The following is a 24822-nucleotide window of genomic DNA, read 5'->3' on the forward strand; positions in this document are numbered from 1 at the left end:
ACACAAAAGAAGAAAGATGCTTTTCTGACCTCGTAGAAGCACCCTGTGGTGTCTGCGGGCTTTCTGCTAGTTAGTTCCTTCTTTATCAAAAACTATGTTGAGAGTCAGACGGTTTCGAACAGGAGAAGCCTACATCTTATTTTTTATTACATTGTATTTATCTGTATGTGTAGGTGTGAATGCATCCACACCCCAGCATGTGGAAGGGGAACTCGGAGGACAACTTTCAGGGATTGGTTCCCAGCTTCCTGTGGATTGAACTCAGGTGGTCAGGCTTGGGGGCAAGTGTCTCACGAGTCCCTAACTTAGAGGAGAGGGTCCCAAGCAGCTGGCAGAAGACACTGAAAACCCTGGAGACCCTGGCTCAGAGAAGGCAAAATGAGGATGCAGGCCACAATAGAGCCTATTTGGACTTCTGTCCCTAATATCTTCATTGTTTGGTCCCACTCGAGCCTCTTCCTTTGGAGTCACAGGAAACCCAAGGCATTTGTCTGCTCTGCTCTTGCACGTGTCTGTGAAAGGTAATTTTCATAAAAAGTTCACCATCTTTAATCTAAGATCTAAATTATTCTAAATGTTTACATTATATCAGCATCATGGAATCAGTGCTCCCTGATCTCCCCCAGCAGTTAGCTACCCGAGCTTTTGAAAGTAGTGTTTAGCCCCCGAGTCCAGCCTTGTTTGCCTCAGAAGGACAAGGACAAAGCGTCAGTTCGTGGCCTGTGGGGTCCTTCTCCTGAGATCTGGGTGGCACCAGTGAAGAGAAGAGATTGCACAATCAGACATTGTCAGGGAAGGTCCCTTCAGGAGCCAGGCACAGAAAGGGCCAGCATGCTAGAGCAGGGGGTGCAGGAGGCCACTCTCCCTCTCCTCTTCCTGGATCCCCTGTAAAGAAGCCACACAGTCCTTCGGTTCTGGTTTGTCACCTGTAAGAGAAATTCCTTCTTCACCTGGTGCCCAAGTAAAGTACATGAAGCAAGAAGCAGGAAAGTGCATTTGCTCCCGAAAGTTCATGCAGACAGATAAATTCTCTCTCTCTCTCTCTCTCTCTCTCTCTCTCTCTCTCTCTCTCTCTCTCTCTCTCTCTCTCTCTCTCTCCATACCATGAACATATCATACACTCCACATCCGTCCTCCACCCACACAAACCTGTCCTTGATTTTTCTCTCTCAAAGTCCAAATGGCAGAAAACAAACCCGACATCACCCCTGAAGGTCAGACGGTACCAGTTCATCTCTTAGATAGGGACAGGTCTACAGGGAGGAATGAAGATGTTCTCATTTCAGGCAACAGGGAGTGTACACTGGTAACAATGCTCAACATGTTGGTGCCTCTTACTTATCCCCTCCACTCTGTACCCTGCTGCATGAATGTCACTGTACCCAACGGGAGTGCATAAAACACCTCCCTCAAACCACCAGGCTACCGGGGTCTGCCTGCATAAGTGATACCCTATTCCCAATTGCCTAGCCCTTCCCTGCACAGATGGCTGCTTGGACCCCACTAACAATTAAGATCCTCTAGGATGTTCCTTCTCCCTCATGGAGAAGGTGCATCTCCTCTCCACCAGACCTCAGCACCCTGGGCTTCCCCGCTACACAGCCCCTAACAGGCTGACTTTTAACTATCTTCCGCTGGTTAAGGAACTCCTTGGTAACCACATTTCAGGGACCTTCTGGAGGATCTTCATGTTCGTGCAGTGAATGACTGAAGGCTCTGTCGCGGGGCCCACAAGTTCCATCTGCTCCTCGTGGGTACTTCGGTCTTTTGTTTCTATGCTGCCTTTTGCCAGGTAGAAAGAAAGCATGAGCCTTCACAACTCTCATTCTGCTTGGTTGCTGGGAAGCTCAGAACTAAATTTATATAAATTAAATTTAGCTCTTAATTAGCTGAAGAATTCTTGCTACAGATTATTTCAATGATAAGCACGCCTCCTTTATGGAACAATGGTACACTTACCTATTGCCTTTTGGTGTAGTATTTTGCTGTTGTTGTTGTTGTTGTTGTTGTTGTTTAAAGTTTAAAATTTCATGTTCTTAGAGGTCCAAGGACTTGAATTCAAATTCCCCTTTGCCTCTGACAAGCTCGGCAGTATTTCTTCCCTGGCTAGCTCTTTGGATTTGGACCATATGATATTCATGGTCTTTGCCAGCTCTAAAAGCTTTATACTTCTATAGATAAAAGGAGAGAGAGTTTATAAATTCTTAATGAAAGAAGCCCGGGACAGAATATGGCTCAAGTCTCTAGGCACAAAGGAATATACCCCTCAGGTACCTGGAGACGCCCTTCAAGAACCCCAGAGAACCAGTCAAGGTGAGTTCTACAGAGCATAGTGCCCTGACAGAAGGCCTTGGTTAATACACACTGCACTCCCTGGGGAGGGGGGTATCCTTTGCTCACTGGGCCAAACAATGCCCTAAGGTAGTGACCCGTCAGGTGGCTGCACTTGACTTATAGCCACCTCTCAGGCTTTTCACATCTTTCTGTCTGCGTTGCTCAGCCCCTCATCGGCCTTCCCATGTCAGCCATCCTGACCTCTGAGTCTTGGCCTTGCCTCTGCCCTGCTCCTTAATGTTTCCCTTCTGCACTTAAAAAAAAAAAAAATCATACTTCATGTGCAAAGTAAAACCCAGTGTCACTCATCCAAAATGGCTTTCTCTCACTCGTTCTTATGGTGTAGATGGAAACTGTCCCCCAAAACGTTTTTATGTTGAATGTTTAGCTCAAGACCCTGCTGAGAGTTAAAGAACCTTACAGGATGGGTTCTACGCCTTGGGACAGAAAGGAGCCCCCATCCCTGTCTCCCTTTCTCCCTGTTTCCTGCTTCCATGTACATTCCCACCACCATGCTGTTCCACCTTGCCACAGGCCCAGAACACTGAAATGTAAGCTAAACTCATCAGTCCCCTTTAACTCAAGGGTTTTTTTTTCCCCCATGGAAATTACAAAAGTAACTACTACTGCAAAATTGGTTCCAGGAGCAAGGTCAGGGCTGTGACTAAGCCTGACCATGTGGTTCTTAGGACTTCATAAATGGTTTGGGGGGGGGATAATTTGGTAGAACTTGAAGATAGAGGCTTAAAAATATTCAAGACTCGGGGCTGGAGAGATGGCTCAGCGGTTAAGAGCATTGCCTGCTCTTCCAAAGATCCTGAGTTCAATTCCCAGCAACCACATGGTGGCTCACAACCATCTATAATGCGGTCTGGTGCCCTCTTCTGGCCTGCAGGCATACACACAGACAGAATATTGTATACATAATAAATAAATAAATATTTAAAAAAATATTCAAGACTCTTGAGGGTTGTAAATGTAGCTTGAATGTGACCTTTTGTGGAGGTTTGAGAATTTCAGGACTCTGATAAAAGGTGGGAGGAGGGACTGGGCTCACACGGGGCTGCTTTTGTAAACATACGCAATGCCAGTCATCAGGTCAGAGGTTTCCACACAGATTTCAAGGGTCAGTTAGGGACCAAACAATGTAGGACAGCATCAGAGTCCCCAGAGAGCATCTGCTGAGAAGACAACATATAACCTGCAATAGAGATGCCAAGCACATGGAACAACCACCAAGCCAAGTCATAGGCAAGAAGTGGAGTCAGCTTAGAAAAAGACCATGTGGGCTATAGCCACCAAGGCCATAGAGGGGGCTTTTTAAAGCAATACTCAGGAGCTCCCATCATGACTCCACGTACCCTGGATGCGAGACATGGAGCTGCAGGATTTAGTGTTTGCCATGTTGGCTTTTGTTCTTACTTGGGTCTCACCCTTTGGTATTTTCTTACTCCTCCATTTTGATATGAGCATGTCTACTCTGTGCTTGTGTGTCTTGAAATGAAACCTTTCTCCTTCACTCTACAGGGAATCACAGCTAAAGGGGTTCCTTGGGTCTCAGAAAACACTTTGGACTTGGCCTTTTGAGTAATATTGGAACTTTTAAGACCCCTGGGACTCTAGAAAGTAGACTAAATACATTTTGCATGATGAAAAGCAACCATCCTTTGGGGGCCAGTGGTGGAATGTTACAGTTTGGATATGAAACGCCTCCTGAGGGTCATGTTTTCAGCACGTGCTCTCCAGCTTATGGTGCTATTTTGGTAAGTGGTGGAAACATCAAAGATTTTTAAGACAGATAGGGAAAGTCACTGTGGGTATTGCATTGAAGGTTACATCTGATCCCTGGTACCTTCCTTGCTCTGTGCATCCTATTCGCTATGAGATGAACCACCTACTCCTTTACGTGCTATAGCCACCATGATATTCCTCCTCGCTATAGCCTCAGAATCAAAGATGTCAATGGCTATGGACTGAAGTCTTTGAAACCATGAGTGTCTTGGTGAGTGTTCTATTGCTGTGAAGAGACACCATGGCCACAACAACTTTTATAAAGGAAAACATTCAATGGGGGTGGCTTACTTTTTCAGAGGTTTACTCCATTATCATCATGGTAGGACATGGTGATGTGCAGACAGACATGGTACTGAAGAAGTAGCTGAGCGTCCTACATCTTGACTTGCAGGCAACAAGAAGTGGTCTCCGACACTGGGCGTGGCTTGAACATATATGAGACTTCAAAGACCGCCTCCGCAGTAACATATTTCCTCCAGTAAAGCCATACCTCCCATAGTGTCACTCCCTTTGGGGGCCATTATTATTTTAAACCACCACAATGAGCTAAAGTAAATCTTTCCAGGACTGAATAAGTGACTCAACAAAAAAGAGCACTTACTGCTCTTGCAGAGGACCCAGGTTTGTTTGCTTTTTCCAGCACCTTTGTTAGGTGACACAGAGCCATCTGTAACTCCAGTTCCAGAAGATTCAACACTCTCTACTTTCAATGGCACTTGTACCCATGTGATACACATAAACTAATACAGGCACAAACACACACACATAAATAACGACAAACATTTTTAAAGAGAAATCTTTCCCCTCTTGTGTCATTTATATCAGTATTTTGCCCCATCAATGAAAAAACTAACTGATGTCCTCGTGGGAAAAAATGTAATTGTTTTCTCTACTCCTTCCCATTATACCTTATGCAAAACTCATTCAAGTTACCCTCTTGTACTACTGTGCATTTTTTTTTCATTTGGACGGAGTCTCTTGTGTTGAATTGTGGGCTCCTTAAGGGCAGGAACTATGTGATGCCATTTATGTCGGTATCTTCAGAATCCATTACGATGCTCAGTGCACTAAGAATGAAGCAGATGATGGATAGTTGGATAAATGGACCTTTCTGAGACTGCATAGAAAGATTCAGAAAATTGCATATGTTATGGCTGTTAACTTGGTGTTTTTGTGGGACTCCTAACAGTGGGAGCAGGGGTGTCTTTGACTCTTTCACCTGCTCTTGGAATCCTTTTCCTCCTACTGGGTTGTCTCACACAGACTTAATATGAGGGTTTGTGCCTAGTCTTATTGTATCTTTTTTTAAATAATTTATTTATTTTTATTTTACGTGCATTGGTGTTTTGCCTGCATGTTTGTCTGATCTTGGAGTTACGGACAGCTGTTAACTGCCATGTGGGTGCTGGGAATTGAACCCAGGTCCTTTGGAAGAACAGTCAGTGCTCTTAACGGCTGAGCCATCTCTCCAGTCCCATCTTATTGTATCTTGTTCTGTCATGTTCAGTTGATATCCCTGTGCAGCTGTCTCTTTTCTGGAGGCAAATGGAGGAAGAGTGGTTCTGGAGGAGAGGAAAGGGGGACTCAGAGGAGTAGAGAGAAAAGAAACTGTGGTCAGGGTGTATCGTATAAGAAAAGACTAAATCTTAAAAAGAAAATAAAATTATGAAAAAAGTCAAGCCAGGGGCGTCAAAGACCACCAATGTTAACTTCCTAATTTTACCCCCCCCAAGGGAGTTCTGCACCTTTAATAGCCTTCATTTGTGGGCTGGGACTTAGGGTCTAGCTCCTACTCTAACTACAAGAGTGAAGGGTATCTCTAGGACAGAGACTGAGGAACACATCCAAGCAGACTTTCTGCTTTCTCAGTAGCACTATCTACAGTCACTGCCTGAGTGACTGATTCTTCCCTCTCATCTGGAAAGATTCCAATTTTAAACTGAAAGTCCAACATCCCAGGAACGGCACCATCAGTCCAGGGCAAACCGGGACAGTTGGCCATCCTCCTAGGTATATTTCTGTGGAAGATAAAATTTTCATATCCTGGCATTCCATGAGCTGCAGGAAGGCATATAACTGAAGTCTTCGCAGTGGGACATTGGTGGAAATGGTGCGTTCAGTTTCTTGAACATATCCTCAGTGGAAGTGGGGAAAGTCCCTACTCCCTTTAGACTTCAGTCTCTTTGAAATGCAAAAAAGACAGCTGGACATAAACTTGCTTTCTGCATCCACAAGTGAAAGCCATGTAAGAAAGGAAGGCAGCGCAAGAACTGGGTCATCTGAGCCCTGAACTCCATTTAATCAAGGGGAATAAACTTGTATCTTATTTAAATTATTGCTATTTGGAGTTTTATGCTACTCGTGGATGAATCCCATGTATTCCTGTAAGTGTGTGTACATGTTTGTGTGTGTACAGGTGCATGTGCATGTGTGCTCACATTTATGTGGAAGTCAGAGATCAACATCATGTGTGTTCCTATATTGCTCACTACCTCATTTTTATTTTTTTTTTTGAGACATGCTATCACTAAGCCTCAAGCTCACTGATTCAGCTACTCTAGCTGGCCTGTGAGCTGTAGGGGTCCTGCTGTCTCTGGGTTGTCATACATGAATGTTAGCATTTGAGCTCAGGTCCTTAGGCTTATGTGACAAGCACTGTACAGACTGAGCTATCTTTCCCCTGCTGGAGAAATGCATACACTTTTATACGCAGAGTTCTCCTGTCTCAAATAACCAATGCAGAGACTGAATATGAATTATAAATACTCAGCCAATAGCTCAGACTTGTTACTCACTAACTCTTACAGTTAAATTAACCCATATTTCTATTTTTGCTTTGCCACATGGCTCATGGTTTGTTACCTCATTTTTTCACATGTCCTGCTTGCTGGGCAGCTGGCTGGCATCTTTCATGACTCCTTCCTCCTTCTTCCCATCATTCTCAAGTTTGCCTTTCCCTCCCAACTTCCTGCCCAGCTACCAGCCTATCAGCTTTGTAATTAACCAATGAAAGTAATACATATGGATAGTGTAAAAAAGGATTGTTCCACAACGCACTTTTAATTGATCTAAGTGGCAAACTGTCTTTCATCTGACTCTTCTCTTGGGTTCCATTAAACATGCTGGGATGTTTTAACTCTATCTCTAGTGCTCTATGTACAATTACTCAGTCTCATTATTATCATGCGCCTTATCCATACATGGCACCTATTCTCTAGTGATAGATATATAGAAAATTCCCTAAATTCTTCTCCACAAGTAACCCTGGAATAGCCCTGAACACATTACCTTGTATACCTGTGAGAATTTAAGGGAAATATATATCCAGAAAGGAGATTGGTAGTCATAGAGTAAGAGTGTGGTTGATGTGTACAGTAAACCATTTCTATATTGATTGATCAATAACCATGTCCTTCCACCTCTCAAGGATCCTTCTGAATTTTCTACGATGCAGAAACCACAAGGCTAATATCTATACCAGCTAAGGCTGACAGTCCTGTGCTTAATATCTTGATCTTTGTCCATGGGTATTCACATTCTTAGTGTGACCCTCGTGGACTTCAATTTGACATACAACAACCTGATGTGAAAACCTCTCTGAAGACTTCAGTCTGGTTGCTGTCTTATATTTAAGAAATTCTCGCCGGGCAGTGGTGGCGCACGCCTTTAATCCCAGCACTCGGGAGGCAGAGGCAGGAGAATCTCTGTGAGTTCGAGGCCAGCCTGGTCTACAAGAGCTAGTTCCAGGACAGGAACCAAAAGCTACGGAGAAACCCTGTCTCGAAAATCAAAAAAAAAAAAAAAAAAAGAAATTCTCAGAAACATAGAGCTCCACTGGTATGTCTGTCTATATTATTAAGTTGTATTCTGTTCCATCCTACACCAGCTGTGGAGTCAGCAGGCTGATAATCTTCTGGTTGTGTCAACACTAGACATAGATGTCCCGGCATGTGAAGGATGCCAAGATAAGCACTTTGAGGTTCAGTGTAGTTCTGTCCCTGCTAGCTTTCTCTATCTCTCTATCTCTATCTCTCTCCCTGACAATCACTCTCTCCTCATCTGCAGACAGTCTTCCATGGAGATTCAAGTAAGACAACAGTGTTGAGGCCGGGCGGTGGTGGCGCACGCCTTTAATCCCAGCGCTCGGGAGGCAGAGGCAGATGGATCTCTGTGAGTTCGAAGCCAGCCTGGTCTACAAAAGCTAGTTCCAGGACAGGAACCAAAAAAGCTACGGAGAAACCCTGTCTTGAAAATTAAAAAAAAAAAAAAAAGACAACAGTGTTGCAGAAAAATTTAGAGCCATGGAAATGTCTTTTGACATCAAATTTCACATCACGTCAGTGTGGCCTTAAAGCTCTCATTGTCTCCTTCTGTTTGATGTAAAATGAAGACAATGGTGTTATATTTCACATCTAAAATTCTACATGCCACATGGACCTCTTTGAGCTCCCACAGGGACCCAGAGGCTTAACTGTAGGTTTTTGCCTCATGTATGCCTCCCACCCAGAGGGAAAAGCCATCTCTCTGACTAGTTCTGACAATTGGGGCACTGTACCTCCCTTCCAGACAACAGAACTACTTAACAAGTCCATCACCTCTTGGCCAAAGATGAGTTAAAGTAGTTTACCTACTTACCACTGTAAAGCCTGATTCCCAAGTCCTTGTTGGGTCCAGTCTGCTCCTAAGAACCACCATGTGCAGACCTGTGCAACATGTGGCGTCCTTCTTTCCAGGACTGTGAGTGTAAGTGACTCGCCGACTGCCATCAATATCATATGTCCAAAGTCCAGTGTTCTGTGCTCGTCCGTCTCGTGCTATGAAGGCAGAGGAGTCATAACTGGTAGAGTGGGTGGAAAGTGATCAGAACACATGCTTCCGTAGTTGGCCTTAGCTGTCAATTTGACTGAATTAAGAGATGTTTAGAACGGCCGAGATGCACCTGCATGTATCTATCAGGTGTTTCCAGAATGGACTGGCATGTGAGACAGGGACTAAAGGAGAAGGAACAGAGACAGCTCCCTCCAATGGGTTGGGAGCCCAAATGGAAGGAAGTTGGAAGAAGAGGAAGCTGGCATGCACATGGCAACCTCCATTTACTTTCTAAAGGTATGAAGATATCAATGCCAACATCTTCCTCAGACATCAACTATCAAACACCAGCTTCTTTAGCTTCTTTTTCCAGAGTTGTTGGGCCTTGTGAGGCCGTGTGTAACTTCCTGAGCCTAGCTCCAGTTTGGAGACCTATTTTGGGCCATGACTTCTGCATATGAGTGACTCATATGAAACCGGCCTCTGCCCAACCACATCTAACGTGGCAGAATAGTATTGGCCCTTATTCCTTACTCCACCTCACCTCATCCCAAGACTCCCAACCCCCTATCACAACCCTATATAAGTTCCTGCCTAATACAATTAAATGAGATCCTGCTTTTGACGGACTCCTGAATCAGTGTGTTTCTCCCTGGTTGGCCAGCAAGAAGGTCTGGGTCATCAACACTCACCATCCCACTCAGCCTCAGGGAGAGACTGGCGGGATTGGCTCTGCCTCAGTCCTATCTGCTGGAGAGCCCATCACAGAGTGAACTCAACACTAGTGGTGCCCCAGAGACCTTCTAGGTCTTCACCACTAGACTGGGACTTTGGGGGTGACCAGTTTCTTGGATTGGAGCATCTACCATGTTCTCTGCCTCTCTGGCAGGTGGGTGGTTACTACTGACTACCCAGCCTCCTGTGGTGGAGCGGCCCAAGACTCGCCCTGTTGCCCTTGGGATCTCTAATACAGATGCTTATCTCAAATGCATTTTAAAGTTAAGGTGGGTAATATAGATAGAGAACTGAGCCGTTTCCTGAAGCTCATGCAAACCAAAGGGAACACAAATAACTGGATCACAGGCAGAATGTGGGTGTTAGCCAGAGGGTGAAGGAGTGCTGAACCCTGGCTGGGAATCTTCCAGGAGCTTTCTTAATAGGAAAAAAAAAAAAAAACTACCTCCAGTGTTGGTGCATATCTATTAATATCTGCACTCAGAATGTGGAGGAGGGAAGATCAGGAGTTCAAGGTCATCCTTGGTTGTACAGCCAGCAGGAGGCCAGCCTGGACTAGATGAGATCCTGTCTAAAACAAACAAAATAGCTGAATAACTTTCTTGTCATGTTAAAAAAGGAAATGATTTCTCTTTTTCTTGGCACAATGAGAAATGTTGTTCATAACTGAAATGGTAACAACTCAGACAGACTACGTTACTGCATTCCTAGAACCTGAAAGATCTCAGTATAATAAAATGACTGCTTTCTATTCCTACAGTCTCCACAACCTGAAGAAGATGCTAAGTGTCCCAGGAAGCCATGGCAGCTTCAGAAGATAAATTGTCAGGGGCTGGGTGGTGATGATGAAGTGACCACCTAATATTCACAGCAAGTCACCTCATCTCTCTTTGCTACACTTAACTTATAAAATGTGGGTATTGAACTTATTAACATACCAGACACGAAGCTGAAGATGGAAACTCAAGACTCAGGAAGGAAGATTCGGATAACAGACTCCTTCCTATAAGTCCTATAAGAGCTCAGGATTCAATAGCCTGATGTTGTGTGCCACCACCCTGAGTCAGAGAGCTCAGATGGCCTTCAGGGCTGCAGTATTGAGAGATATGGGCATTGTGTGATGTGACAGGGACTGCACACACCACTCAATTTCCATTCTTCTCAGCTGTCTTAGTAAGAGAACACAAGTGCTCACATGTAAACACCTTATGTCCCCCAACCTCTCCTGCCACCGGTATGGCCACATCAGCTCCTACAGTCAGATGTAATTGCTTATGCTTTGTGATACTTCCAAGGAGCCTCTTTTGAAGGAGAAGGTATAAACTTTCCTCCAACTGCCTGCATAGAATACGGTGAGACAGCTAGCATTTAACAGCCGCTGGGGACAATGAGAACAAACGGCACACCCTGAAGATGACATAGTATGAACTAGCAGAATCTGGAGACTTCCCCAATCACAAGACTATTACATTCATGATGCATGCTTCTTTAAAGAGAGAACAAACTGATGATGTAGTTGTGACTCGTGTGTGTGTGTGCCCGTGTATGTGTGTACATGCATGTGTGTGCATAAAGGCCGTTGATCCCAATCTCAATTAATACAGATTATATTTAACATTAGCATTACAAATAACCACTCTTTTTCGCTTCTAATGTTAAGAATTTTTAAATGAAAGACACTTTTAGGATTTACTTTATTTTTAATTATGTATCTGTGTATGCATCTGTGTGTGGGCATATCCTTTAGATCCTCTGAAGCTGGAGTTACAGGCTGCTATGAGCCCCCAAACATGGGTGTTAGGAACATAGGAATTGAACCAGAGTCTTCTTCAAGACCCATACACATTCTTAACAGCTAAGCAAGTTCTCTGGTGCAAAGGCTGTTTTCTTTTTTCTTTTTTTCTTTTTTTTTTTTTTTTTTATTTTTCGAGACATGGTTTCTCCGAAGTTTTTGGTTCCTGTCCTGGAACTAGCTCTTGTAGACCAGGCTGGCCTCGAACTCACAGAGATCCGCCTGCCTCTGCCTCTCAAGTGCTGGGATTAAAGGCGTGCACCACCACTGCCCAGCTCAAAGGCTGTTTTCTAAAGCTAAGACTCCAAGAATGTTTTGAACTTCTAAGATGTCCAGTGCTGTGGTGACGCCAAGCAATGAAGGTATTTTCAAAACTGCCTTTGGTGGAGCCAAATCCATTGAATAGCTTCAAGTAGCTTTATGACAGAGAAATCTGGAAAATTCTACCTTTTTCTGAAATAGCTGGTAAATTTCCAGAACTGCAAATCAGCTGTATAGTACTTAGGTCCATATGTAGTTTTGTGGATACACATATCATGTGCTCCCCACCTTATAATGGGCCATAATCCTAATAAAGACATTGTACATTGAAAATATCATAAGTCAAAACTGCACTCACAAGCCAGTGAGGTGGTTCCATGAATAAAAGCACTTACTGCAGAAGCCTAACGACCTGATCAGTCAATCAGTTACAAGAGTTATTCAACACTGCATTCTGAGTTAGGTTGTGTGTTAGACCAATGAGTCTCAAGGAGTCTCAGCAGGTTCCAGAATCCATGCAAAGGAGCAAACCAGCCCTTGAAAGTTTTTGTCTGGCTTTCACATGTGTGATTGGAATGCATGTACCTACACACATCATAATAATAATAATAAATTTAAATGCATCCAATGCCCCTAATCTAACAAACGTGAAAGCTTCACCCAGCTTAATTTAGGCATAGTCAGAGCAGTTACACTGCCTATAGTTGGGCAAAAGTCTTCCAACACGGTGGTTCTCAGCCTGTGGGTTGAGACTTCTTTTACAAGGATTGCCTAAGACCATTGGAAAACACAGATATTTACATTAGGATTCACAACATAGCAAAAATTGCAGTTATGAAGTAGCAATGAAAACAATTTTATTGTTGTGGGTCACCACAACATGAAGAACTGTAATAAAGTGGTACAGTATTAGGAAGGTTGAAAATCAGTATTCTATCACATAGGCTAAGTCATGATGTAGTTTTGAATAACTCTTGTAATTGATGGACTACAGTAGAAATGGGTGGAAAAACAGGTTCCTATAAATGCATTCTGCATTATCATAAAGTTAAAAAGATAGTCATTTTTCTAGAGTGTTCCTAGGTAGTTACACATACACACTGCCACATCTTAGTATCCATACAGGAGAAGGATCTGGGGGATTTCCCATAATGGCAAAGGCCCCAGATTTTTCTTTCATCAGAACACTAGGCTCTACTGAGTTATTACTTTCAATAACCTTGTATATAAGTCTGTGATTATTAAAAGCGAGAGCTGGAAAGAAAGCTTGGTTGTTGTTTTGACTGTAGAAGTGGATGTGTAGAGACGGACTGGCAGAAAAGCATGAAGAAGATGCTGCCCTCCCACACACAGATTCCAAAATCAAAGGAAGAATCCTCAGAGGATTTGGCCATCATGAGGACCCATCTTTATGGTGAATACTTCCTTAAGAGTAAATTTAGCTCCTACTTGAGTCTGTCCTCTATCCAGGTCTTCTCCTTCAGAGAGCTCATGGGTGGGTTGAGTTACTATTTCTATATTTTGATACCTCCTTGAGCTCAGCATCTAACTCTTTAATTCAGCCTTTTGGGAACCCATTCGAGCTACACAGTGCGCTAAAAACTTGGAGAAACATGCATTCTAACAAATAACTTATCGAGGAATAAATATTGAGAGCTAATTTTCAAAAAAGTACTAAGGGTGACTACCAGAGCTGATACAAATCTAAAACGCCACTTGATACCTGTTAGAACTGTGGAGATCCGGGCGATGATGATGCATGCCTTTAATCCCAGCACTCAGGAGGCAGAGAACTCTGTGAGTTCAGAGGCCAGCCTAATCTACAGAGTGAGTTCCAGGACAGGCTCCAAAGCTACAGAGAAACCCTGTCTTGAAAAAAAACAAAAACAAAAAAGCAAGCAAAAAAACAAAAAAGAACTGTGGGGGAAATCCCAGTTTTCTCACCTCACTCTTTGTAAATAATACTTTCTATCCTCAGAACTTATGAGCAGATAATTCCTAGTACTATTTTGGTAGCATTAAAGGAATATTAAGGATATACTTAGTAAAAAATTGTATCATGAATAGAATCAAACCCCTTAAAAAAGAGCTTAAATGGGTGGGCTCATTCTCTTCTGCTCTTCTACCATGAACATGCAATATGGAAGACATCATTTTGGATGCAGAAACAGGACCCATTGGGACCTTGGTCTTTCCAACTTCTAGAACCATAAAAGCAAATGTGTATTGTTTATAAATTGATCATAGTTGTGTATTTTGTTGTATCCAAAGAAAGAAACAATCTGAAACAGTCATTAAGAAACTAATTTACAATTATAGCTTGTTCTTCATAAGTAGCAGAAATCCATTGACTTCAGGATCATTTCCCAGCTCTCTCATATACAAGCTGAGGAGCTTGCATGACTCAGCTTTCATTCATTAATTCATTCAACCAATATCGGAAGGTCTATTGAGTAGTGAGAAAACTAATTAAAGCTACAATTTTGTCGTAACAAAACGGAGTAAGGGTAATTCTAACCTACGAGGTTTTCTTGAGGCTTCAGTGTCCAGCAAAGCACAAAAGGGAGTAATAAACATGCATTACCCTCCACTTTCCTTCTGAGCCCTTCATAACCAAACTCCTTTCTTTGTGTATAAAGAGTAATTCCTCATAAACAAAACAGATTCCGACTTGGGAAATGAAAATCATCAATATAAATCCGAAATAAACTTCAAGGCATACCCTTCCACTGGTGTAATGAAGTCCCGAGATCTGAGCGGCCTTGCTCAACTATATTTTCATTGTGTATAAACCATTCTGGAGCATACTTGGCAAGCACTGTCGTATGATGACAGAGAGGAACCCTCTAGGCTAGAGGACCAGCTGTGCAATGCCCAAACAAGCTTCCCACCCAGATAGAGGCGCTACACTTTGATTAAAGTTTTCCTCCCTGTCAACAAATGCTTTCTGATATTAGCATAACATCTGGTGCAGTGCAAAAGCCCGAGACTGTTGAATGGGAATTTCAAGGTACAAATAAATTTGTGATTGCTTCCCCGTACCCGCCATCAATGGCCTTAGAGCAACAGAAAACAAACTTGACAACTCCAGGCAAATCTAAAGATTATATTATAGAGTTAAATTCTGTGAACTTATAAACCTTCCTCTCTTTCCCCACGTTCTGTTGCTTCTCCTTTGAACTATGCATGGCCCAAGAAGGATGTTAGTCACTGTGGCATAGAGGAGAATGGAGTGAAGGGGCCACAATGGGCCTCTCTGTGTCCACTATGGCCTGTCTCGGGATGGACCTCCCACTGCTTGACTGTCCTCCTGCACCATGGTTGAAGACTGATATCTGCAAGCCCTCTGGATCTGCAGAAGGAATTTTCTGGACCTTTACAACTCTGACGTCTCTGCTTTTGGTCTATCAACTCACAGACAGTGCCGGAGTGCCACTGCAGAATTCAGAAACTCTCAGCTCCTTCCTTGCCACTGTGTGGGGTGCAAAGCACGCCTTGAGGGTGAGCCATGAGGAAAATACATTCATCACCAGGTCTAGTGCTGGACTCCCCTCCTCTTTGCAGTCCGTGTGATCTCCTTGAAAAGAATTCGGATGAGGCACATGGAGCATAGTGCTAAGTCTATTCCACAGACTGGGCGTGCACAATCTCAAGGGGTAAACACAAACAACAACAGCCCAAGAGTTACATCTACATTTCAGATCCATTTTGTATTATTTCCAAAGCCTCTGGAACAGACAGCTTTTGCTGTTTTCTTCTCCCCGTGATTGACAGGCCCACGTGAACTGATTCGCATCGGGAAAAAGACAATGGTAGCTTCCAGTTCTTTACCAGCCTCCAGCAGGGCTTCCATCTTGTGACCTTCCAAACAATTCCGAATACCAGAGACAGATGTCCCGTTAATGGTGGTCCCGATAATGGTGTAGCTCTGAGCCTTAGACACCTGCGGATGTTTGCCCGGTTCTCATGTCTCTTAATGGATTGTACTGAGATGTGCGCAGTGACTAAAAAGGAGGCTGTGAATTAAGGAAAGGAAAGAACTCAGAATACTGTAGACTCGTGAGCTGAGGAACACCAAGCCCCGCCCCCCCAAGCAATGGCTCATGTGGCATTTACACATCATCTACCTCTTCCATATTTGGGTGTCCCAGGCTTTTTGCAAGCTCGCCCTGTTTGTTATACAAAGTTCAGGTGAAGAGCGGGTTCTAGTCTGTCTCTATCAACTGACTTCTTTTATATGTTAATTTCGTTTGTTTGTCTGTTTGGTTTTCTAGACAGGGTTTCTCTAGACAGCCCAGCTGTCCTGGAACTCACTCTATAGACCAGGCTGGCCTCGAACTCAGAGAGGTATGCACCTCCATACACTGCCCTGTATGTTAATATTGGTATGTTTTCTCCAATCCCTCTTCTCTGCCAATTCTTTTAAGCATGAGTCAGAGGCTTGAAGGTTTCAGTTCCTGGTTGTTTTAATTTTTTTTAATATTTTTAATTTTTATATGTATGGATGTTGACACCTGTGTATCCCTGGCTTGCCTGGTGCTTCCAGAGGCCAGAAGAGGATATCAGTGAGTTCCCCTAGAACTGGAGTAACACAGTTGTGAACCATCCTGTGAGTGCTGGGAACTGAATCTGGGTCCTCTGGTGTGGGCTCTTCACCATTGAACCCTCTCTTCAGTCCACGGTTTTTGGTTTTAACTTTGTCGATAGTGACAAAGGAGTCCACCCCCAAAGGCTCATACTCTCAGTCTCTCATTACAGAAAAACCACTCAGCCACCCTTCAGCTCAAATGTTGTGCTAGTTGCCGACACCTCTACATGATTATAACAATGGAATCCTCCCAACGTAACCTGTGATTTTCATCTTCCTCCCCTTCTGATCAATTTTCTCAGGGCTGAATTCTACTCTTCTTTGCATTGAGCTTAATGAACTCTGTATGTGAAAGCCACTCCCAATTACTCTTTCTTCCATTGTCATTTGGCTGTGCTGATCTTTTTCTGTTAGAGTCTTTTTATGGGCATAGGTTATATCAAGAGTTTATTTTGCGGCCGGGCGGTGGTGGCGCACGCCTTTAATCCCAGCACTTGGGAGGCAGAGGCAGGCGGATCTCTGTGAGTTCGAGACCAGCCTGGTCTACAAGAGCTAGTTCCAGGACAGGCTCCAAAAACCACAGAGAAACCCTGTCTCGAAAAACCAAAATAAATAAATAAATAAATAAATAAAATAAAAGAATTTATTTTGCAAGTCAAAACTGAGACTTGAACTTTTCTTCCCCCTTATTTTCCTATAAAACAACCCCAGTCCTCCATAAGGCCACGGGAGACCTCTGACTAAAGAAATGATTGCATTAAAAAATAAAATTAAAAAAAAAAAAAAAAACCTTCTAGCCAGGCAGTGGTGGCGCATGCCTTCAATCCCAGGACTCAGGAGGCAGAGGCAGGCCAGGCTGGTCTACAAGAGCTAGTTTCAGGACAGGCTCCAAAAGCTACAGAGAAACTTTGTCAAGAAAAACCAAAAAAAAACCAAAAAAAAACAAAAACAAAAACCCCTTCTAATTATCACAGTCAGTGGAGTGTTCATTTACCATACACAATGCCCTGAGTACCATCCTCAACATCACGGGACACCAGGAACGATGGTATTTCTATATAAACCCTGCATTCACAAAGTAGAGCCTGGTAGACCAGAAGTTTCGGTCTGCTTAAATCTCTATCTCAAAACACAGAAAGAAAAGAGAGGGAGGAAGAGAGGGTGGGAGAGAGGGAGGGAGGGAGGGAGGGAGGGAGGGAGGGAGGGAGGGAGGGAGGGAGGGAGGGAGGGAAGGAGGGAGGGAGGGAGGGAAGGAGGTCCACAGCTACTTAGACAAGCCTCTTGCCTTCCAGTCCTGGTCCCTCACAGAGGAAGACCTCTCTTCAGCCTCCGGGGCACCTCAGCCCACACAGCAGAGACATCCGTGGTTGATGGGTATACTGTGCCCAAAGATCATTTCATTTTATTAGATGTCTTGCCTTTAGTATTCTAGATAACATTTTGACTTTGAAGTTCTATGGACTAGAAGGCTGTATAGCCACAAACACCCCATCATGAGAATAGAACAAAATTATCCTATCAGAATACAAACTGAAAATTTTTACTGGAGTTTGGAGTAAAGACCCTGGCTCCAGAAATCTCAACAGATGAGGTTTGGCAGTACCAGCTACAAATGCAATTATTGGGGAAAGGTGGAGAAAGAAAATTTAGTCAATGTGGTCACACTGCAAAAAAACAAACCCATAAAGGTAGTCCCAAATCCAAGCTTTAGGTTTAAGAAGACTTGCCAGGCCGTGGTGGTGCACGCCTTTAATCCCAGCACTCAGGAGGCAGAGGCAAGCAGATCTCTGTGAGTTCAAGGCCAGCCTAGTCTATAAGAGCTAGTTCCAGGACAGGCTCCAAAACTACAGAGAAACCTGTCTTAAAAAACCAAAAAGAAAAAAAGTAAGAAAAGAAAAGACTTGGTTCAGAGAGTGAGAAGCTTGCACCGTTCATCAGCCTTGGTCAAATTGTACTCTGATTGATTATTACCTCAAACTGCACTCTGATTGATTACTACCTCAGTCTCAGCACTGCGAAGTGATTCAAGAAACCCCGACTGTTTGAGAAGACAGTCTAGCTCCCAGGAGGTGATTGTTTCTTCTGGGGGCTGATCCCATGGTGGGGTGATCTGTCTATGGAGCCCTGCAGTTCCTGGAGGTTAAACTTAGTGACTGGGCTATCCTGTGCCTTTGGAAGAAGTCTGCAAGAAAACTGTGGAAAAGCTGACAGTTGGGACATCTCTGTTACCATTCCTTTGTGCCTTCTGCCTTGAAGGGAAGTGAGATGGGCTAGGAATCCCTCGTACTTGTTTTAGATAGATGCTCCTTGAATGGTTAGTGTAGTTGCATGCACAATAAAGCAGGTGGCTGACCCAAAGTAAATGATATAGATTGAAAATGAAGGCAGAGATGCCAGCCTTTTATCCTGCTTTTAGCTCCAGACAGGCCCCAAAGAGAAGTCAGAACCACGCAGCAAATGCAGTTTCTAAATGCCTCTTATAAAATAAAATAACAGGATGAGTGTTTGCCTTGTTTCGTCAGCTCTTTTTCTCTCTATTTATCCAAGCTTTCAATAGCAATGGTAATTGGGCCAGTGAAGATGACTTGCTAGGTGACGGCACTTGCCTCCAAGTCTGATGACTTGAGTTCCATCCCTGGGATAGGCACTGTGAAAGGAGAGAACCACCTCCTCTAAGCTACCCTGTCATGCACGTGCGTGATATGGCATACGCACACATACTTCAGTAAATAAATGGGAGCAGGGAGGAGCGGTAATTACTTTCATAGTCACTGAGTCTATAAGGTTGGCCAGAGCAAAAAGAAAAAAAAAAGTGCAGTCTGGAAAATGAAAAGGGAGCGATTTACCCCCAAAGGATGGAAGCTCAGATTAGGACGTCAGCCATTTCTGTTTTCTCCCAGCCCTTTGTGTTACTAATGAGATGCAAACATGGGCACCCGGTGGTCACTGCTGCTCAGGATGCCAGTGGTGACATCTGGGGACAGATTCTACACAGTTGCTCTTTGTAATCTGTCCTTTGTGACCATCCAGACTGACCTGGATTCTCGTGAACTCGGTCAGCTCTTAAGAAATTACCCTTTGATTAAATTAGCCAGTCATTTTTTCGGTTACTTACAACCAGGAGATTGATCAAATTGGACACTAGAGAGACCCGTTTCTTCCTCTGTACAGCTACCCGCATCTAGCAGACTCTCTGGCAAGCTTTGCATCCTCCCTGTCTTAGCAGGCTGGAACAAATGTGAGAATTATAAACCTAACCTCTTGGCTGTCATTCCTCAGATTCCATCCTCTTTGTTTCTTGAGACAGTATCTCCCACTGGTCTGGAACTCTCCAAGTAGACTAGGCTAGCTGGCCCATAAGCCCCCAGTATCTGCCTCTGCCTCTCCTTTCCCAGTAATGAGATTCCAAGTGCATACTACCATGCCTGGATTATTTTCATGTAGGTTTGAGGATTAAAATCAGGTCCTCACATTTTTTAAAGATTTATTTATTTATTGTATATACAGTATTCTGCCTACATACATGCCTGCAGGCCAGAAGAGGGCACCAGATCTCATTACAGATGGTTGTGAGCCACCATGTGGTTGCTGGGAGTTGAACTTAGAACCTTTAGATGAGCAGGTGGTACTCTTAACCACTGAGCCATCTCTCCAACCCCCCAGTCCTCACATTTTTGAGAAAAGCACTTTACCAAATGAGTTTTTGCCCCAACCCACTTCTATACTGATTTGTTTTCTATTGCTGTGATAATCACCATGGGAAACCAATTCGGGGAGGAAAGGACATTTATAGGTTATAGAGAGTCCATCATAAAGGGAAATCTGGGCAAGAACTTAAGCAGGAACCTGGAAGCAGAAACCAAGCAGGAACCAAGAGCTCCCTTCTCTGACTTACTCAGCTACTTTTTCTTATATGTAATCCTGACCCAAATGCCTAGGGATGGCACACTAACCACAGTGGGTTGAGCTTTGCTGTATCAATTAGCAGTTAAGAAAATGCCCCACAAAGTGGTGGCACACCCCTTTTATCCCAGCAGTTGGGAGGCAGAGACAGGCAGATCTCTGTGAGTTAGAGGCCAGCCTGGTCTACACAGTGAATTCTAGACAGACAGGACTACACAGAGAAACCTTGTCTACAAATTAATTAACTAATTAATTTTGAAAAAAAAAAAAACTAACGTGAAACCTGGCACCAGGGAAATTCCTGGGAATCTACAAGGATGACCCCAGCTAAGACTCGAAGCAGTAGTGGAGAGGGTGCCTGAACTGGCCTTCCCTGTAATCAGATTGGTGACTACCTTAATTGTCGTCATAGAAACTTCATGAAGCAACTGATGTAAGCAGATGCAGAGGTCCACAGCTATGCACTGAGCCAGCTTCCGAAGAACAGTAAAAGAGAGGGAGGAGTGATAGATGAGCGAAAGGGTCAAGACCATGATGGGTTACCCACAGAAACAGCTGACCTGAGCTAGTGATAGCTCACTGACTCTAGGCTGATAGTGGGGGAGTCTGCATAGAACCAAACCAGACCCTCTGAATATGGGTGACAATTGTGTGGCTTGGGCCTTCTGTGGGGACCCTGGCAGTGGGACCAGGATTTTTTCCTAGTACTTGAAAAGGCATTTTGGAGCCCATCCTTTGTGAAGGGATACCTTGCTCAGCCTAGATACAGGTAGAAGAGCTTTGGTCCTGCCTCAAAGTGAAGTACTAGGCTTTGTTGACTCCCCATGGGAAACCTTATCCTCTCTGAGGAATAGATGTGGGGTGTGGGGAAAGTGAGGGGTTTGGGAGGAGAGCAGGGAATGGGAACTTGGATAGGTATATAAAATGAGAAAATATTGTTTTTAAAAAATAAATTAAAATAAAAAATACCCCACAGACCAATGTGATGGAAACGATTTCTCGATTGAGGTTCCCTCTACCCAGGTGGCTCGGGTTTGTGCCAAGTCGACAAAAACTAGTCAGCAGACCACTGCCCCCCCCCAAATACTTTCCCATGTCTTTCTCTGGACAGAATGCCAGGCTCAGGCCTCTGAAATCGGTACTAGTGTATCATACGAAAGGCTTTTAAAGCCACCTAACACTAAGGTAGACTCCTTTCCTAGTCATTCTGTCAAGGTTCATATTGCTGGGGCTAGAGAGAGGGCTCTGCTGATACAAGCACTCGCTGCTCTTGCAGAGGAACTAGATTCTGTGCCCAGCACCTGCACAGACCCTCACAACCATCTGTAACTCCAGGTCCAGGGGATGCAATGCCCTATCCTGGCTTTTAGAAGCAGTAGGCACACACATAGTGCATGCGGATGTATGCAAGCATGCACGTATACACATAAAATTAAAACTGATTTAAAAAGATAAAAAATAACTGAGCATGGTTGGTAGGTTATTTTTAATAACAATAGAGAAGCAAAGGCAGGAAAATTTCTGTGAGTTTGAGGCTAGCCTGGTCTACATAGTGAGTGCCAGGTCAGCCAGGACTGCATAGTGAGACTCTGTCTCAAAATAAGTAAAGTCCAGGCTACTTCTTACAGGTCTAAGTTAATCTCTCTCCAAAGTGAGTCCAAAGGTTCATGCTTTCATTCACCCAACCCAGCCACCTGCCCACCATACCTCTCAACATCCGACCTGCATGAACTAGAGATGAATCTATAAATGCAAATTTATTTCGATATTCAACCGGATTTGATTCCTGTCCACTGCTAAGGGAGAAAACCTTCCAGATCAAGACTCCCTCCATGCCTAAAGGCGTCTGCCACTGATTTGCTGGGAGACTGTGGAATTGTCACTTGTCAGAGAGTGCCAGTCTGTCCTCCTGAGAGGACTAGCACGCAGAAAACGATTTCGAATAGCCCCCTAACTTCTTCTCCATAAAATAAAATTCACAAACATTTCCTGTTCTCAAGTTTCCCCTCAGCCAGATGCTTGACCAAAGCTGGCGCTCCAAAGGAGATCAAAATAGCGCTGCCCACAAGAAGTTACAGAGTCTCCTTTCTTCTTCAGCCACAGATTCGTCTAGTAAGGTGTCTAGAAGTCACCTGAGAACCAACGAGTCAACGCTGAGCAGATCAGTTAGTGTTCATTTGTTGATTGACAAGGATTTTAATTTTTCATATCTTTTGCATCCCAGTTTATGTGGGGAAGTGAATTTCATAAATATATTTGCATATATATAGTTATTTGTTATTATTATCATTACAAGAATTTTCTTGCCAGGCGGTGGTGGCGCACGACTTTAATCCCAGCACTCGGGAGGCAGAGGCAGGCGGATCTCTGTGAGTTCGAGACCAGCCTGGTCTACAAAGGGAGTTCCAGGACAGGCTCCAAAGCTACAGAGAAACCCTGTCTCAAAAAAAAAAAAAAAAAAAAAAAGAATTTTCTTAATCATTTTTTATGGTTTATTTAACTTTATTTTATGTGCATTGGTGTGAAGGTATTAGATCCCCTGCAACTGGATCTTTAGACAGTTGTGAGCTGCCATGTGGGTGCTGGGAATTGAACCCGGGTCCTCTGGAAGAGCAGTCAGTGCTTAACCACTGAGCCATCTCTCCAGCCCCTTTCTTAATCATTTTTATATGTGTGTCTGTGTTGTGGGTCTCTGCATAAGCCTGCAGTCACCCATGGAGACCAGAGGTTCAGATCCCTCAGAACTAGAGTTACAAGACGTTGTGAACCGCCTGACATAGGTACTGGGAACTGAACGAGGGCTCTCTGGAAAAGCAGACTGTGCTGAGCCATATATCCAGCTCCATTGTTTCCCCTTTAATCATTGCTCTGACAGAATGATTCTTTCGAAAGTATTCTCCAAACATTTCATTGGATATACTTACACTAAAAATTTTAACTGTGCATTGTATATACAGCCACATAAGTATACATATACACACGTTCTACATTTTATGCACATATATATTTGTGTGTGTACATATGGCAATTTATCTCCTGTCTGTGCGTATATTTATAGCACATAATATGGATACATCATCACCATATTCATACATAGTCTTAGTTGACTACATTAGTGACTCTCAGGACAGCTCACACATATCCTTCCACCAGTTCTGCCATGTTGCCAAAGATCTCTCATCTCTCCTCAACAAATCTCACTTTTCTCCATATGGAAGGGTGCCCACTTCTAAAAGCATCTGTGAGTCACTGCCCCCATAGGAGATTGTGTGCAGGTAGCTGCCAGATAATTCACACAGGAAAACCCAAGTCCAGGATTCTAATTGAAACATCCATTCTCAACAAGGCTCTGGTGCTGATTATGTGAGCCTTTCTCGGGGTGAGATCCTTGCTTTTCGGCCTCCTGGGCATCACCTTGCTAGAGGCTGTCACTGTAAGACCCTCCATACTCCCTTTGTACAGTGCCCTCGGAATCAGAGATTTGGGGACACTGCCAGGCTTTCAGCAGTTGCCCTTAAGCTCCTGTAATGCGGGCATTTAGTTTTAGAAAGGCCTTTTACAGTTCAGCATAAAGAGAAAAATACCGCCAATAAATCAAGGAGGCAGGTTACTGAGAAAAGCAAGAAGAAGCAGGAATACAAAGATGGGTAAGACAGTTTCTATCTACCCTTGTTGTGCTCCTGGTTGTAGCAGGGAAAAAAAATATCTTTTAAATATGCAAGATGAGTGACTTCTCTCTTCCCAGGTACCCTTCTTGAGATGGGCTATAGGAACAATTCCCCCTGGGGAAAGGCCACACACACTTGGACTTGGGATAACCCAAAGCGGGTGTTGGAATACTAATAGTAACTAACCTTATGGAGCGTTCACTAAGCTAGATTGTTTTTCAGTGTCTGATAGCTATTAGGCACCATCATAGCCCCGGGCAACACAGAGCGGAGTTCCAAGAACAAAGAAGGGCTCAGGGCTGCTCCTAGGATGAAAAAAACCAAGCAAGCAGTCTCTCCAGGGGTAACTCTGGTTGTCCAACCACCACTCCCCTTTTGGAATTCTAGGTATCCAGCCTAGAACAGGAGGTATATAGCCTAGACTGACCTTGAATTCGAAGTGTAGTGTAGACCGCCTTGGCGGGTCAGTTAGTCTAGGGATTGTAACCCGCCTGGCTGGTCAGTTATCCCAGGGTCCCGGAGAGGTGCTATCTGAAAGACATGGGCGGGAGACAGGAAGGAGGCCAAGCAGGGTTTGTCAAAGCCTCCGTTTATTAGCGTCATGGCAGCAGCTTATATAGCCCCTGGATGAGGAATTTGGGGGGGCAGGGGCATGACCAGGGCAGGAAGGGATCTTGCAGCGAGATGGTCCAAGCCGGTCATGAGGTCATCGGCCAGGAGGTTACGATTCCTCGGTCAGGAAGACACACCTAGTTCTCTAGATAGTTGGAATGTGAGGCGGGTTCCGCTAACAGATAGCTCTCTGTTAACAGATAATTGGGTGTGGGATAGGCTCTGTCAATAAAACAGTTCTAAATACCATTGGGGTGTGGGGCTCTCTGCAAATTCCCCAGGGCAATGGTCCCTGCAATAATTTTGGGGGGAAATGGCTTCTGACA

The sequence above is a fragment of the Chionomys nivalis genome, chromosome 1 (genome assembly GCF_950005125.1).
Source record: "Chionomys nivalis chromosome 1, mChiNiv1.1, whole genome shotgun sequence".
In the NCBI taxonomy this organism is placed as follows: Eukaryota; Metazoa; Chordata; class Mammalia; order Rodentia; family Cricetidae; genus Chionomys; species Chionomys nivalis.